Source organism: Podarcis bocagei, assembly GCF_964188305.1.
Source record: "Podarcis bocagei genome assembly, chromosome: 2".
Lineage (NCBI taxonomy): Eukaryota > Metazoa > Chordata > Lepidosauria > Squamata > Lacertidae > Podarcis > Podarcis bocagei.
Genome location: NC_138126.1, coordinates 93,997,996 through 94,015,010, shown reverse-complemented (window position 1 = coordinate 94,015,010; position 17,015 = coordinate 93,997,996). Strand labels below are relative to the sequence as shown.

The 17,015-nt window shown below is 40.4% G+C and overlaps 1 protein-coding gene across 3 annotated transcripts in view; it reads right to left on the bottom strand.

Annotated features, from left to right (window-relative positions):
• Window positions 1-17,015, bottom strand: part of B3GNTL1 (UDP-GlcNAc:betaGal beta-1,3-N-acetylglucosaminyltransferase like 1) — a 186,710-nt gene that overhangs the window by 75,989 nt on the left and 93,706 nt on the right. The window lies entirely within an intron of this gene.

Here is a 17,015-nt window from a genome sequence, read left to right as displayed (position 1 = left end):
CTTGGATTACTGGCTGCCATCTTAGCGGGACCACAGGTTTGCCTATCTCATGGCGCTGTGCTTGGAAGGGGGAAAATTGTGCTGCAGTTCACTAATCTTGTGCAGCATTGGTGAATTAACATACAGATATATTCTATACAGGGTTTACAATTGCAGTGTCTTGATTAACAAGACCAAGTTCTCACTCATTCAGTTTAGCACACTGGATGCTATGGAACTGCGGCCTCTCCTGGCCCTGCAAAGGAGGCATTTCCTATGGACAATGTTATTTGCATGTTGCTAAAAATATCTGGTAGCCACAGCATAAGAAAGCAATATAATCATCTAGAAAGTCCTTAACCCATTTCAAAAATGGTTTCTGGTATTTGATGCCTTGCCTTTTAGAGGTGTGTGGGTATGTGACAAGGAACTCATCTGTCTTCAACACAGCACTTTATTTTTTATCAATGTCATTATAGTGAGTGACTTTGTAAAAAGGAGAGTCCAGCCCTATTAATTAGCTGAATATGGCTTACATATTTTAAAGCTACATATTTCAGGATTCAACTTGCTATTATCTCTCAGTGCTTGTGCCTTTAACACAGTCTTCCAGACTAATTGGTAAAGCTAAGTAGCTCTCTTCTCTAAAACACTTCTTTATATAAACATGCCATTTTCTGAAACTTTTTTTAGTGATAGGTTGGAAAGCTCCTGCCAGAATATTTCAATTAGCACAAAATAGACATTCTCTGAAATTAACACCACCGTTGATTTTTCTGGCATCCAGTCTTAGTGTAACAACTCCCAACTTTGTTCAATCTCATTTATTTAAAGAACATACAAAATGTTCTTATAAATGTAAGTCTGGAGAAATGATAGTGCTTTTTTATGTAGTATTACACTGATTAAGGGATTCACTGGGGACATCATGAAGTGGAAAATTCAAATCATTAATGTTGGGTGGATGGACTTTCTATTGAATATATCTTCCAAAAAGCAAATTTATTCAAGATATCTTAAGCAGGGAGTGACATTTTTAGTAGGCTAGCTTCAATAAAAGGAAAAACCCTTGAAAGGACCTTCAAAATTGTATGTTCCCTGCTCCTCTCCTCTGGGATTATGGGTTGTGCTTCTCCTGCAAACAAAACTTCCATCCCTAGTTTACAGGGCAAGTACAGGAGCAAACTAAAGGTTTCCCAAAAGGCAGGGGGGAGGTAGAGAAGGGATAGCAGCATACAAGCGAAGAGGAGCAAATGTGCAACGCCAAGGTGGTTTATATCGTGCTAAACAACGGGTGGTAGATATGTCTGAACACGCCCAGTGACTTCAGCTTCTTGGGTCTTCAGAAAGGAATTTATATTCCACTTTGTGTCACTTTTAGGTCAAATTGGGTATCAATCAAAATAGCATCTTTAGAGCACCTTTAAGGGTTCCTGTTCAGCCTCCTTTTCTATGAAGCCCAATGCCTGTAATTCTGTATCTCCTAACCATTAGTTTCCATAGTCACATTATCCATGGTCTTATTTTGAGTGTACAGACATGTGCTTTTCCTTAAGCTACTGGTGGTTTTGACACTATGCTAGATTGTAAAAATTAGAAACCACACATTAATATTTCTATTATATACCCTCCCAAAGCATGCAAAACTAGTGCTTTTAGAATAAATCATATAAAGTTTGTTAAACTGAACAAACTATAGGAAGGAAAAGAGGTCTCTAACCATAAACTTTTACAACTTGACAGAAATTACACACAAATGCAAACGTCATTAGAACTGCAATAACTGGATGTCAAGCCTTTTGGGTCATGGAAATAAAGCAAAATTTGCGATCTGCCATGGGAGACAATCTGGCATAGGATCAATTCAGACTTTACACACACCCAAAACATGGTTTAGATGTCAAACCACAACTTCAAGCTACTTTCTTTGTTTTCATTTTCCATTAGTTCACCATTCTTGTATCTAGTAGTAGGTGCCGCCGTACAGTAGCTTTAACTGTGGGTTGTCAAAGCAGACATTATGTCCAACTACATCATTAGTACAAAGCATGGTTTGCCAACCTCCTTCAAACCCTGGCTTATGGTTCTAGTTTGCAGGCCAGTTGCAAACCATGATGCTATCCATTCAACAGTGGCAGCCCTTTGCATCTCAGATTTCAGTAGTGACCTGTGCAACACCAAAATCTGGCAACCCTGCCTTCCACTGGACTTCATCATTGCAGCACCTCAGAAGCAATGTGCCCAGTGCAACTGAGTCACTCACGCTCCCCTAGGTCCACCTTTGCATTCAGTTATCACACCAAAGCAAAGTTAACCATGGTTTGCATGATACTTGAATTGCCACCCATTAAGAAATCAATGTTTTCATATTGGATTAGTTATTTAATGCTAGGGTTACTTAAGTTACTTGGTGTGTGTACTTTTGGAACATTATGTAATTCCAGTGGCGTAGCGTGGGTTGTCAGCACCCGGGGCAAGGCAAGTAATTTGCGCCCCCTAACCCATGGATTTTAGCACTAAAGTCTCTTCCGTGCCCCCCCAGATGTTGCGGCCGGTGCGGCCAGCCCCCCCCTGCGCCCCCCACGCTACGCCACTGTGTAATTCTTCATTTAACAGGATATTCATGTCTCATCACCTCCAGTTACTACTAATGTAACTGCATACCTAAATCAATATTCTAATGCACCTTGACCACAGTTTCATTTCAATTCAACAAAATAATGTAAGCACCCACATACCATAACAGAAAATCAACTAAGCTGAACTAATAAAAGCAGTAAAAATAAGAAATATAGCAGCCAGTGGTACAAAACAGAAACACATCCCATACCAATCAATGCACTATTTCCTGTTTTCCCCATTACTGTGAAATGGTTCGTTGAAACACCACATGATAACACATTCATAGACCTCTACTAAACTGGGTACTGGTTTGCTGCTATTATTATTATAAAATTATTATTAATGTTTTACTGTGTTTTTATGTATGTTATAAGTCACCCAGAGTGGCTGGGGCAACCCAGTCATATGGGTGAGGTACAAATAAAATTATTATTATTATTATTATTATTATTATTATTATTATTATCATCATCATCATCATTATTCAGCATGTCTCATTTGTTCTCCCAAATGCCTGCACAGTTTTTAAAAAGATAAATATTTAGCTATTAACTGCATTAATTCTTTTTTTTGGGGGGGGGACGGGACCGGAAGCACTTTCCCCCCTTCGGCTTCTTCCTTCTGTCTACGTAACAGGTGCAAGGATACTACAGGGAAGGAAAGTTGCGCCATTCTAATGACTATTTTAAAATAGCTCTCAACAACAAAGAGCCAAAGCACTAAAAATAGAAAGCCCTTTCAAACATTAAAGCTGCCTGCTCCCTAACAACATAAAACAAGGATTCTAACATCACACACACACACACACACACACACACACACACACACACACACACAAACACAGCCTGCCACATACAGGGGGCTATATGCAAAGTCTTCCTGCTTGAATATCACTAGTAACTTCTTTCATTTTATGTTTAAAACCAGCTTTACTGAAATATATATATTAAATATCACCACGACCCCTCCCCCCCCAAAGCTATGGGAAGAAACCAAGCATTTCAACAAAGGGATTTTTGTCAGTGGGGAGAGGGCATTGCTTGTGCCAAGAACACTCTGATCTGTTACAGCAACTTGTTCTGCAGCAGGGCAAGAGGTGAAGCTTTACAAGTCTTTTACCATGACTCTGAATGAAGCGGAAATAAATATAAAGTGTCCATTAGTTTGCCATGGTTGAAGAAAAGCCAGAGCTGAGAGGAGTAAAAAGCCCATCAACATTCCCCAGTGTCAACCTCTTTAATAACCTTCCGTGGGTTTACTCTCCCAGGATTAGCTTTGCAGCTTCATTCACTATTGTTTGCTCAGAAGCACGGCTGGAAAATTCTGTTTTGTTTACTAGGTCCACCAAAAAAGAAATCCTCCCAGCACTAATAGCCTGAAGATAACATCTACTACAGGAAGAGAGATGAGGAGAAGAAGAAAGAAACAGACACTGCTTCTTAAAGTCACTAGCAGTGTTTGTTCCTGCTTTCAGTCCTATTTGCCTTTAGTATTCCCCATCACTGACTTGGAATTATGTATTATCAATCAAATAGGCATGCTGAAAACGTTCTCTGCTCTTAATATCCTGACAGAGGACGGAAGGATAAAAGGGGGGGAGGAGAGCCTAGCAAGGCGTTTATCTATAGAAAGCTGGCAAAACCCCTGGTGCTTCTAATTCAATCCTACACTTACTACTGCAGGCTCAGCTATTTCCTCTTTAAACTACACTGAACTTACCCAACTGAAACCATATGTACTCCAATAATTCTGAATGCAGAATGCTGGGAGGAAGGGGAGATAACCTTAGGAGCGGGTGATGAAATTGCATTGCTCTAGAACTGTTAAATCATTTCTGGTTAAGCAACATAGTGCAGAGGAAGGAGCATGAATGCCAAAAGCTGCTTTAAAGGTAAAGGGAGCCCTGACCGTTAGCTCCAGTTGTGGCCGACTCTAGGGTTGCACCGCTCATCTCGCTTTATTGGCCAAGGGAGCCGGCGTGCAGCTTCCGGGTCATGTGGCCAACATGACTAGGCCGCTTCTGGCGAACCAGAGCAGCACATGGAAATGCCGTTTACCTTGCCGCCGGAGCGGGACCTATTTATCTACTTGCACTTTGACGTGCTTTTGAACTGCTAGGTTGACAGGAGCAGGGACCAAGCAACGGGAGCTCACCCCGTCGCGGGGATTTGAACCACGACCTTCTGATCAGCAAGTCCTAGGCTCTGTGGTTTAACCCACAGCGTCACCCACGTCTGGTCCATCAAGCCTGGTGCTGTCTACTCTGAATGGTAGTAGTTTTCCAAGCTGTCAGACAGAGATATACAACTTGAGAAAATACAAATTATGTGCTCAGCCACTAAGCTACAGGCCCTTCATGACACACATTACTTTACCCCAAAGCCCTGTACAAAATGACGCAAATGATTTCTGTGAAGCACAGCCTGCTCAAATCCTTCAACCATTGTTGATGTGCCAGGAAAGGTTGGAGGAAGGATGTCAACTAGCAGGCTCCTGGAATGAAAACACCAAGTTCAGCAACAGTTTTCTATTTGCAGATTACCACAATTGCAGTGTTGTAAAAGCTTCCAGCCTGCCGCTGAAAATAATTAGAAGTTCTTTAAAGGCCACAATGAAATGAGCAGTATATTATGTAGTCATTGTTTATTCCACTAAATGACCAGAAACGTCCGTTTTCAGAAATTGAGAACTTGCTGTGCTAACTCTCCCCATATATCTCTCTCACACACCCCTTGAACCCATGTGTATGCTAGTAACCTTTCTGCTCCTGGAATGCTTTAAATACAAATTTGTTGCTTCTGTTGCTCTAATAAATGGATGGCAAAAAGGCTCAATGCAGTTAAGAATGAGCCAGCTGACAAGTGGGTAGCTCTTGAAATTAAAGTCAGTGAAAGCTCGTTTATAAGGCGTCTCTGAAGGCAAAGAGCTATGGAAAAACAGCAAAGGGGAATGTATGGGGGCAGGTTAAAAGTTACACGCCAAAGCACAGGTAAGAAGTTGGTAATACAGTGGTACCTCGGGTTACATATGCTTCAGGTTACAGACTCCTCTAACCCAGAAATAGTGCATCAGGTTAAAACTTTGCTTCAGGATGAGAACAGAAATTGTGCTGCGGTGGCGCAGTGGCAGCAGGAGGCCCCATTAGCTAAAGTGATGCTTCAGGTTAAGAACAGTTTCAGGTTAAGAACGGACCTCCGGAACGGAATAAGTACTTAACCCAAGGTACCACTGCATGCTGTATCTAGAGGGATGAGAAGATGAAGGAGGAAACTATCCTTTTTCAAGTAGACACAGCCTTTATTTAAGCCATCTACTTTTCCAATGCTCAAAGCAGTTTTAACTATATTTAAAACATCAAAATATTAAAACCCAATAATTTTTAACTGGTGGCATGAGGTCCTTGGCCTCTGCTTCTCATCTACATGTTTGTGGTTGGGGAGTTCTACTTCCTCCCCCAAGAAAACCTCTAATTTCCCGGAGATTATAAACACATATTTTTTAAAAATCAATGTAATTTGTTCAAAAGAAACATGAGATATTAAAAAAAACACTTGACTTTGAAGTGATATATTCATGAACCTCTGGGGCCTAGAACACACTTGAGGGCATTCTCTTGGTGCTAGGGCAGCCTTCCCCAACCTGGTGCCCTCCAGAAGTTTTTGTCTACAGAGGTAAGCAGCAGGTCGTATAGGTAAGGCAAGAGGTTTAATCTTCTTAAAAGTTACAGATATAAATCCAACTTGCACAGAATCAAGAGTGAAGATAATTACGGTGCTCAGTCTGAAGAATGGAGCCAATTATTCAATAACTTATTTTCATGAAATATCACATCGTTAAAAGTAAGCACCAGCCCATGGGTAATTTACAAATATTTACGGAAACCTGCATGAACAGGCACCTCCCTACCCCCAGGTTTAGCCTCAATATCATGCTCTGCAGGTTGGGCATTACTATTGGATTATACCAGATATTCTACATTCCATTCTCCCTTGCAATGCTTGGAAGGGCTGCAGCCAACTGGCTTGACTTGAAGAACTGTGACATGGATACTTTTTTGTTTATTCATTTGATGATAGGAAGCCATAGTTTAGTTTGAAACTTGATATGTTGATTGACTGATTCTATTTCTATGCCATTTTTTATGCAAATAAATCCCAAAGCGGCTTACAAACAAAAGATAAGCATAATGGAACATCAAAAATACAGCATAAATAATCTAGAATATTTAACAAATCATCAGCAAAACAATCACAAATCACAGATAAAACAATCACCATCTATGTAGCACTATCAACTAAACAACTAAACCATAAGCTAAACATCACAGTTACACCAAAAACCCTATTATAGGATTCACAAAGTACTACAGCATTCATATCTATAAAACAATATTAACAACATTAACAAAATAGCAACAAAACAAACAAACAAAGCCCTGTTGAATTTGTACACGTGCTCTCCCCTCAAGAGATTGCACTTATCTTTTTATTAAAAAATTAACAGGAGCAATATCAGTTAGTATCTATGAACGGAACAAAATCCTCAATTTTTCTTTGCCGTGGCAAAATCGCCATATTTGAATAGTCTTTCCAGCACAATATCCAACTGCACACACCCCTTTCACTTGGCTGCAAGTGCCTCCTCAGAAAATGAAGAAGACATTCAGCATTCATAGAACATTGAAATACTTTCACAGCTAGCACTACAATACCTTATGATCTTGAATATTTCAGAATAAAAAAAAGAGGGGGGAGAAATTTTCGATTTGAACAAGGCATTCCTTTCCTTGTTCAAGCCTCAGACATTCTTTTGTCAACATTTTTGCCTTCTGTTTCTTTTGGCCATACTTTCCACAGAGCATGCATAGCTCTATTCTTACCAAGTCAAAAGCGGGCAGTATTCCATTTTCCATCATTTAAAGAGAGAAATGTGGCCACTCGTGACATTTAAAGATAATGAAAGGTGTGGCTTTTTGTTGTTGGTGGGGGCGACTTCCTTAGCTATAGGAGGCATAACAGTGGTGCAGAGGCGAAGGCTTATGGAAAAGCTAAAGAGAAATGCACTATGAACTCTTTCCCCCCAAGATGTACCAGCTGTGAATACCACTCTTGTCTGCGCTGGAATACATTTAATCACATGTTTATACAACCAACTTAACAGCCCAGAATAACACAATGCATGTGCTCTAAAGTAACTGTTGCACTTTGGACATTTCAGTCCCATGGCAGAAACCAGATCTAGCCGACTCAAATTTATCATATACATTCCTTGCGTGAGTTTTAATGCATTAAGGTACTTCCAAGACAGGTTTTCTTTTTTGAAAAAAAGCTGAAATGGAACGCATGTGGTACAACAAATTCTGATTATTAGTAAGGTCTAGAAACACAACCTTTTCATCTCCCTCCTTCAAAACTCTGAACATGAATTCTGCCTTCACAATTCCAGCAAAGCAAGCCAACACACAGATGGGACTGAGCATTGGGCTATGGGATCAGCTGCCTGAGGGAAGGAGATCTGCTGTAGCAGCCAGGAAAGCTAAATCTGCAAATGAGACTTCTCCCTTCCCACATGGTTTGAAAAATCCTTGGGGTTCTAGATAATCTAAAAATCTTAAGGACCCATACTGCAGATGTACTTTGTCTCTTGCAAGTAGCAGCCATTGGGGCAACGTGGGTGGGGCTCCATTGCTCTCTTGGCTTCCCAACACAGCGGGTTGCTGGAACTTACCAAGAGGGAAAGGGTGGTGGGGCAAGGCGAGCTCCCTATGGGGCAGCAGGAGTGTTGAATTCACTCCACTCTCAGCTGCTGCATTGTGACAAGCTCCTCATGCCTTGCTATTCCACTCTCTCTCTTGGTAAGAGTTAGGAATCCACTGTGTTAGGAAGCCAAAAAAGCAAATGGACTTCCGTCCACACTGCCTCACCAGCTGCTACTTTGTTTTGTCAACCTTCAGGAAATAAATTATTTTGGCTTCAGATCAGAGGGTTGGGCTAGAAATTTTTTTTTCCAGTTCTGTACTTCTATAATCTCAACAAGTTCAGGGTAGGCATCATAAGTTATCCATAGTAATTTGTCTTTTTCTTTTCCCTTTGCATACTTGCAATGTACTATACTACATAGCTGCAATGTACTTTGACAATTCCACCCCCCTAATATGTGCTAACATTCTGCCAAAAATGTTCATAAATTTGCTGTTGTCCTTCAGCTTACAACACATTTAATATTTGCAAGAAACAACAAAATTGCCAAATGCCCCTAACAGTTAAAACAGTATTTTCCAGGTTACACCGCATTGCAGACAGAAAACAGGATTAAGTTTCTTCACTGATGTGCTGCTTTAAAACAAGTCAGTAAAAGAACTCAGAGGTGTAGAATAGGGAACTGGAAGGTATCATACAGTTTAAAGAATGGGAAACTGCTTTAAAATCTATATGAAATGTTTCCGTAAACTGGAATTTGAGAATCAATCAATCAATCTTTATTATGGTCCAGAGAATTAAAATTTTAAGTACAATGGACCTCACAATGTCTGTACAGCAAGGCAATGTCTAAGGCAGATAGATGCTGGAAGTGTAATAATGACAGTGGCTTATTTAGACACATTTTGCAGGCTTGTCCAGCGGTAAAATATTTTTGGTCTCAAGTTACCTGCATCAATACATCAGGAGGTGTTGATTGTAATAGCTATGTTGACATTTTCATCTGACATTAAAATTCTTGACACAACCAAGAATTGCTAGATTTTGAGTAGCACATGCATAATGAAACGTATGCTTTTTACAGAAATTCCAGTCCCTACCAAATTTTTGGATATATGTCAAAGACTATCCATAAGGGTCAGTTTATATGGCTGTGGCTCCATGCAATCACCTCAGCTGTGTGCATTCTTATTGTCAGATGCATACTTTACCAGCTATGTGGAAAGTTTTCAGGTACAAAAATATTATACCTGTGCACAGTCCAGGTTGAACAAAAACACAATTTTTTACTCATTACATTTATGTGCATTGATATACATATGTATTTCTACTTCATACAACACATCCCACATTTATGTCTGAGCAATGACATGCATGAGCCTAAGATCATCATGAAGAAACAGCCACGTAGGTGTGAACTATCCCTCTGCCTTAAGCTTACTTCCTTCAAGTATTTCCCCCTATACCGCAGGACATAAACATTTGTACATTCTTGCACACAACTGATATTACAAAAACTGTCCACGGTATTTCTACATTTATGCTAGTACCATGTTTTCCAGTTTCCCCTTGGCTTCATCTGAAACTACAGTCAGAATTGCACATCATTGCCAAGACCTGTAAAGTTCCCCAATGGCAATATTTAAAGGCATCACTGAAGTTTTTGGTCAAAAACATCAACTTCTGTAAGACTGCCTGGGGAGGAATAGGCCTTGGTTTAAAATATCCAATTTTGTTTCATATAAATAGATCTGTCAGCAGAGATGTAAATAACTTAACAGCCACTGCTTATAGGGGACCAGCAAGGTTTGGTGCCTTGTGTCTGAAAGATACCAAGAGAGCTTAAGTCCACAAATAAATTCTTATACAACTAGTCTGTCTGCAGGGCCCACCCAAGAAAGTAAACAATCTACTTTTGTTGACTTCAAACTCGGCTAGAAATTTAAGCTTGAAAAACAGAGAGGAGTAACAAAATATAGAACACTTCCTCTGTCCCACTCTTTCCTCTCATCAGGAAGCCCTGTACAAAGGTAGCATGGCATTCAGACCAAGATAAGTTGAGTATGCTTATTTACATCTCACTTGTCTAAATAATGTACAGGCTACAATAGATGTAGATTCAGACTGTACACACCAAAAAGCATGAAAATATATCCACACACACCCAATTTGGTTCAAAGCTCTAAGTTATTGTGGTCCTTATTCCTCAGTGTAGAGGGTTACCACACCCAATAAGCCAGTGCTTCCCAACCTTGGGTCTCCAATTGTTTTCGGAATACAACTCCCATCATCCCTAGCTAGCAAGACCAGTGTCAGGAATGATGGGAATTGTAGTCCGAAAACAGCTGGAGACCTAAGGTTGGGAAACACTGTAATAAGTGGAAAAGCAACTTCTACCTACCACTGTTGATTCACCAATTGTGTGTGGAGGTTCCTATTTTACTCTCACTCCCAGCATAGTACATACTGTATATTTCATAACATTCTAATTGCTGGCACCATCTATACTATGCTGTTTACCGACAACTTAAACTATGACCCAATAACTGCAGCACTTTAGATGTGTTACAAAAGCAGCCAGGCTCACTTTATAAGCAAACAAAAGTAAAAAAAGTTTTCCTTTAATTATTATTGACCATAAAGAAAAAGAAAGTAAATACTGTTACTGTTTCTAGAAGACTTGCGATCACTTTTATAAAGTCACTGTTATTATAAATAGCAGTTACTTTCAAATGAAGAAGCTTCCATAGGTTGGCACTTAAAATTCGTATTTCCTCTCCCTATCAAAATTATGTGCCAATTACCCTTTCCCCACCCAGTCACTCTCGCCACCACCAGGTACAGAAAACATTTGCTAGTTTTCCCTGAGTCAAGCTTGCAGGCAGTTCCCTCTCTGGTCAGCTCCAGAAACTCCTTGCTGAACTCTTCCTCACTACTCACCAGCATTTGATGGCCTCTTTGTGGATATTTGGCTTAAGAAACTGATTCAGCTCTTTGGGAGCAGGCCATACCTCTAGGCTTTCCTTAGCTTCAGTAACCTCTACCTGCCTGAGCTCCAGACTTCTCTTCCAGATTCTTCTTCTTCTGGTCCACAGTCTTAGCAGTCGCACTCTCCTGAACAGTGGCAAAACTGGCCTTTTTATGTTCCACCCAGTCTACCTTTCAACTACTCATGTCTGAATGGCATTGAATTCTCTCCCCTCATTGGACCATTTCCCCCCGTCCAATGAGTGATGAAGAACTTCAATCCAGCAGGCCAATCATAAGCAAAATTTTACTTAGTATAAAAAGAACGCAGCTTTTCCCAGCCCAGTCTTATGTAAGTAGCTGCCACCTGCCAGTAGAAACTTAACCCTTCACATAACCCCTCAAACATAATTAACTCTTATACAGTGGTACCTCGGGTTAAACACTTAATTCATTCTGGAGGTCTGTTCTTAACCTGAAACTGTTCTTAACCTGAAGCACCACTTTAGCTAATGGGGCCTCCTGCTGCCACTGCACCGCCACTGCACAATTTCTGTTCTCATCCTGAAGCAAAGTTCTTAACCTGAGGTAATATTTCTGGGTTAGCGGAGTCTGTAACCTGAAGCGTATGTAACCTGAGGTACCACTGTACTTTATATGTAAAGCAAACCCAGTCTCAGTGAACACATTATAAAAGGTGATTTCTCCACACCCCTGTATGCTCACAATTATTCAGGCGTCTACACACAAACTAGATGTACTACTCTTTCTTGCACCTACAGTGGAAGATGGGGCTCATGTGAACCTGGCGCTCTCCTAGCCTCTTTCCTGTAACAATAAACCATGGTTTATCATAATGTCCTGCGGCCAAAGTCTGTCGCAAGATTTATTAGGACAAGTCCTTCCCATCTTTCTTCAGATTAACCTCCAAGATGAAGTCAGCAAGAGTATAAGGATATCTGCTCCTGCATTTAGAAGATTAATGCATTAAAATGTTTTCAAAATGTAGTAAAAGTGTGGGAAAGATTTTGTGTCAGTCGGACTGCAGTTACGAGTGCCAAACAATGGCACTTTTCAGAAGCAAAAAGAATGCTTTCCTTGGCCACAATGCAATTTTAAGATGTAAAACATATGCATCCCAAGAGTCATGTCTATGGCCCCATGTAGGTACATTACATGTGCTCCCACTCTACTGCTGGTCCACTGGAACTGACATTCTAACCGTTGAAAGGCAAGTATGGGGGGTGGGGGGTGGACGCGAGAGTCTAGAATATCTTACACGCTATTTCTCTAAACCTTTGCTAGAACTATGCTTATCTTGGTCACTTGCCCAGTTTTAGCAGCAAAGTTGTTTTACTCTAATCTACCTTCATTAGTCACACTAGAATTCTGCAACCATCCCTCTGGTGTAGAGATAAAAATGGAAGCTATAAAGTGAAGATCCAGGTTTCAATTATACAAACAGCTCAGTTGGTAGAGCATGAGACCTCTTAAGCTCAGGGTCGTGAATTTGAGCCCCACACTGGGCAAAAGACTCCTGCATTGCAGGATTGGACTAATGACCCTTATGGCCCCTCTACAATTCTGATGATTCTATAACAGAAGAAGGTGGTCACCTCAGCAAGACTAAGTTTAGTGTAAATAACACTCATTTTACCAAGCAGAACTCTCAATTTATGCAGAAGTGCCTTCCCCTGCATAGGGAAATTTTAATGTTTGATGTCTTATTGTGGTTTAATTTGTTGGAAGTTGCTCAGAGTGGCTGGGGTAACCCCGTCAGACGGGCGGCATATAAACAACAACAACAACAATTATTATTATTATTAAGCGACTTCATCAACACACTCCATAAGTTTGTTAGACAGAGCTGTCAGCATTAAACTGCTTTAAAATAAAGCAAGATGCACATCTCTTAATAAATACATTTGAACCTTACTGTTTTTCCACAAGAGACCTCTTCAGTTAGTACATTTTTTAGGTATGAGATGGGAAAGAAGAAGAGGTGCCTCCATTAAGCTCTGGGTCCTGGGTTCCCCCTACTACCAGGTCTATGGTTGGAGGAGCAGGACACCAGAGGTTCCACAGCTGGGAGCCACAGTTTGGGACTCTGTCCTACCAGGCAAGCTGGAGCTTAATAGGGATCAGTGCCAGCTCCATCAGCTCCTCCAGTCACACCAGGAGCACAGGTGCTCAGCAGATGTTTCTGATCTGTTCTTCCTCTCCTAACCCTATCTCTAACTCAAAATAATCAGGCATGTTAATTCTCACATGAAAGGAGAGGAGGAATAGGCTAAGGCAGTATGAAACCGCTACAGTTAAGAAATTGCATGGTGGGTATCCAGTTCTGAAAGTGCATCTTATGCGGATTGTGCACAAAACAATATAGCACTTTCAGACTTCAAACACATGACTGTGTTGATAAGCTCTTTGTAAGCTGTTTAGTGACCACTGGAATGCTGGTTTTTGAAACTAAAGCAATGTGACAGGGCAGAGATCTGCTTCATATTTTCAGCATTCCAGAATGACTTCAGATATGAGCAAAGTAAACCTTTCAAAGCCACTGTTCCAGGGGGCCATCTTCCCAGGTATCTGAAGCAAGTAAGTTTGGTGCAAAATTTCATAATGTAGAATCAGAAGTGCAAACAAACTTGTGCACTTTGGAAAAGCTGGGCCAATTAGGAACCAAACCAACCTCTGCCCAGGAATTTGGTTTGTAATTAGTTTGGCTGAGCTCCAGCCACCCCAGCCTTCCTGGACTTCAACTTCTATTCTTGCCCACACTTAACTTGCAAAGGGAAAGTGAAGAACTAGCTATAAGTGAAAGCTGAGGACAACAATTTCTCCTTTTTTTGCTTCCTATCATGCTTAGCAGCTCTCCCTTGTAGCCAAGAACACTGAGATTTGTAGTTTTAAATCCTCCTGGCTGACTCCACACATCCTACTTTGTCCGAGCCTTCCCCAATAATCACCCATAAGTAGAATTTTGGGAAATAAAATGGGGGAAATTCCATGAATGCTACCCTAAGCTCCTTGGCAAAAGGATGATAGAAATTCAACCGATAAATAAAAATAGCAATCTGCTGTTTAGTGCAACATTTGCCCATGTTTTATTTTTTTTCTTTGAGAAGGTTATGCCCCCACTTCTTCAGTGCAAAATACATAGTTTTTAAAATAATAATAATAACAGCAACAACCCAGGAAATACAAGTACACCTTTCCCACTGCTTTACAAATTCCATCCCCATTGTGTGGACAGCCAAGCATATCATGCAGCTATGGCACTGAACATAGTCGCGCAAAGCTTTAAGCCACATTTGCATAGGTGAAAAAATATTAGGAAAGAGCATGCATTTAACTTTCTGAGGTTCAGTACAAGACATGGAAGATTCTACTACCATTCTTTTAACATAAGAACCACCATGCTGGATCAGGAAAAAAGGGTCATCAAGTTAAGCATTCTGATTCTGAGGTGCCTTTGGGAAACTCACAAACATGGAGCAACAGTCCACACCCAGGGATTCTTCCCCAGCTGCTGGTTGTCAGAATCTGGAAGCAGCATATACGGCTTAAAAATGGCTTTAAAAGAAATTAAGACAAATTCATGGGGCGTAAGTCTCACAGTACAATCTAGGCATGCTTACTCAGAAGGAAGCTTTACTGCATTCAACAGTACAGTACTTACTCCAAGTGTACGTGTGTATAGGACTGAAACCTATTGGCCACCAAAGTTCTCCCATGCTTGGCGAAAGGCAAGGCAATCACCCTCTCACAAGATTAACTTTGGAAAGGGTAAAATGTCTGGAACCCATTTTTGATGGGATACATAAAATTTGCATATGTGAAACAGTTCGTGTTAAAGTAGTCTACAAAATTTCACCCATGTGTCAAGATTAATCTTGAATCCGTTTTCTTAATTCCTCTCAACATCCTCCTTAAGTTTGTGAAAATATTTGGCTTGTTCTATTCTATCTGTGTGTGCATGTTAACTTTAAAGGTTACACAAAAAGCACAAACTAGTTTTCTACAGTTTTATCTATTTAACCCAAATGCAAACAAAAAAAAACAGGTACAATTACACAAGGGCCTGCCTTCAAGTATGTCATACATCAAGAGGGAGGGAAGGGTAGCAAAGGAGGAATTGGCTGATGGTTAAAATATCACTGGTAGGAAGAGCAGGGTTGAAAAGGGTCTTTGAAAGCATGGCATACTTTATGGACAGTCCTCAGTCATTGCAGCATAACTGCCAAAAGACCTCTCACACACTACAACCATTGAAGTTGCTTCCAACTCTTGACACACTAGGATTTTGTAGTTATGCACATGAATGCGATTTTCAATAATGTCTGCATAAGCAGTTAGGGCTGGACTTTCAGTGGGAGAGTTTTTTGTTGTTGACCCATTGCACAACTTCACACTGCAAATTTTATTGGTTATATTTTAATCTATTATACAAGAACCAGGAACAGCAATTATGAGTCTAATATACACTCCTAGAGGGAGTTTTAAGGCAGGATAACAGCCAACTCTTAGTAATATTAATTTGGTCGTGAAGGGAGTAGTTGAACTTCTTATAGCAGCTGGCTAAAAATGACCCCATGACCTGTAATGGGATAATAAACCTGCTAATTGTAATCAGACAAGGGAGTGCAGTCGGAGCACAATAAACCCTTAGCATAACAAAAAGGCAGGTTATCTTGAAATGACAATCCAAAAGGTGCTACCCACAAAAATTGTTGGACTGCAGAAACATTTATGAGCCAATTTCCCTAGGAAGAATTACAGTTCACTATCTAAACGATATATCACATCATGCAAGCAGGGAAGAGCAAGAGCATTGAGACGGAGGGAAGAAGACTCACTTCTTCACACCCTAATGCTCCATGCTATCTCCTAAAGGGCATGGGTGTCAAAGAGAAGTAGTGGCCTTGCTCCTTCTTTCAGGAGCCCCATCCCACCCTGATTGATCTGCCCTACTCACTGTAATTTATGGGTGAGTTGGTATTGGGGAGGAAAAACAAACCCCTTGGTGAGTTCCAAGGGCAAAAACCAGCCCTACCCCAGAGCAGTTGTGGGGCCATAGCTTGAGCACAAAATAAGTCAACAGGCAAACTCCTTGGTGTTCTCCTTGGTGCTGCAACAACCAACCTCCTTTGCTCCATGAGTGCCTTCATAGAACAGGACACTCGGATTCCAATAATAAGGTTACTACATGGATTCTGGGTTTCAGAACTCTTATTTGATTAATTACTCTTCTGCTTCTGACCCCAACACAGTTCTCTTTCACCATCTTCCAACTGTGCCCTTTTGCATATTCTCTCACTATTCCTCCTTTCATCCAAACGTAACCTGCAAAAATTTATATTCCATAGTAAAAAAGTTCAATATGATTCCTTTATTCCATATCACTTTAGCAAACAAGCCATGTTGTTGCATCATTGCCGTTATTGTTCAAAGAGAATTCAAGACGTAGATAAGAGGAACTATATTTTTTTATGAGTCTACTTTCCACTAAACTAAATTAAAATTTTAATTCACCTATGAATTTCCAGTACATGATCAAACAGAGAGTTAGTAATTATGTTTGGAGATTTAAAAAAGAGAAGAGTTATAATGGAAAATAGTATTTCTACATATGACCAGTAACCAAAGAACTCCAACACACTTATTCATTATCTCTCACACACACAGTCTCTCTCCCTCATCTACTCACATGCATGAAAAGTTGACAAACTCTAACATTCCCAATAT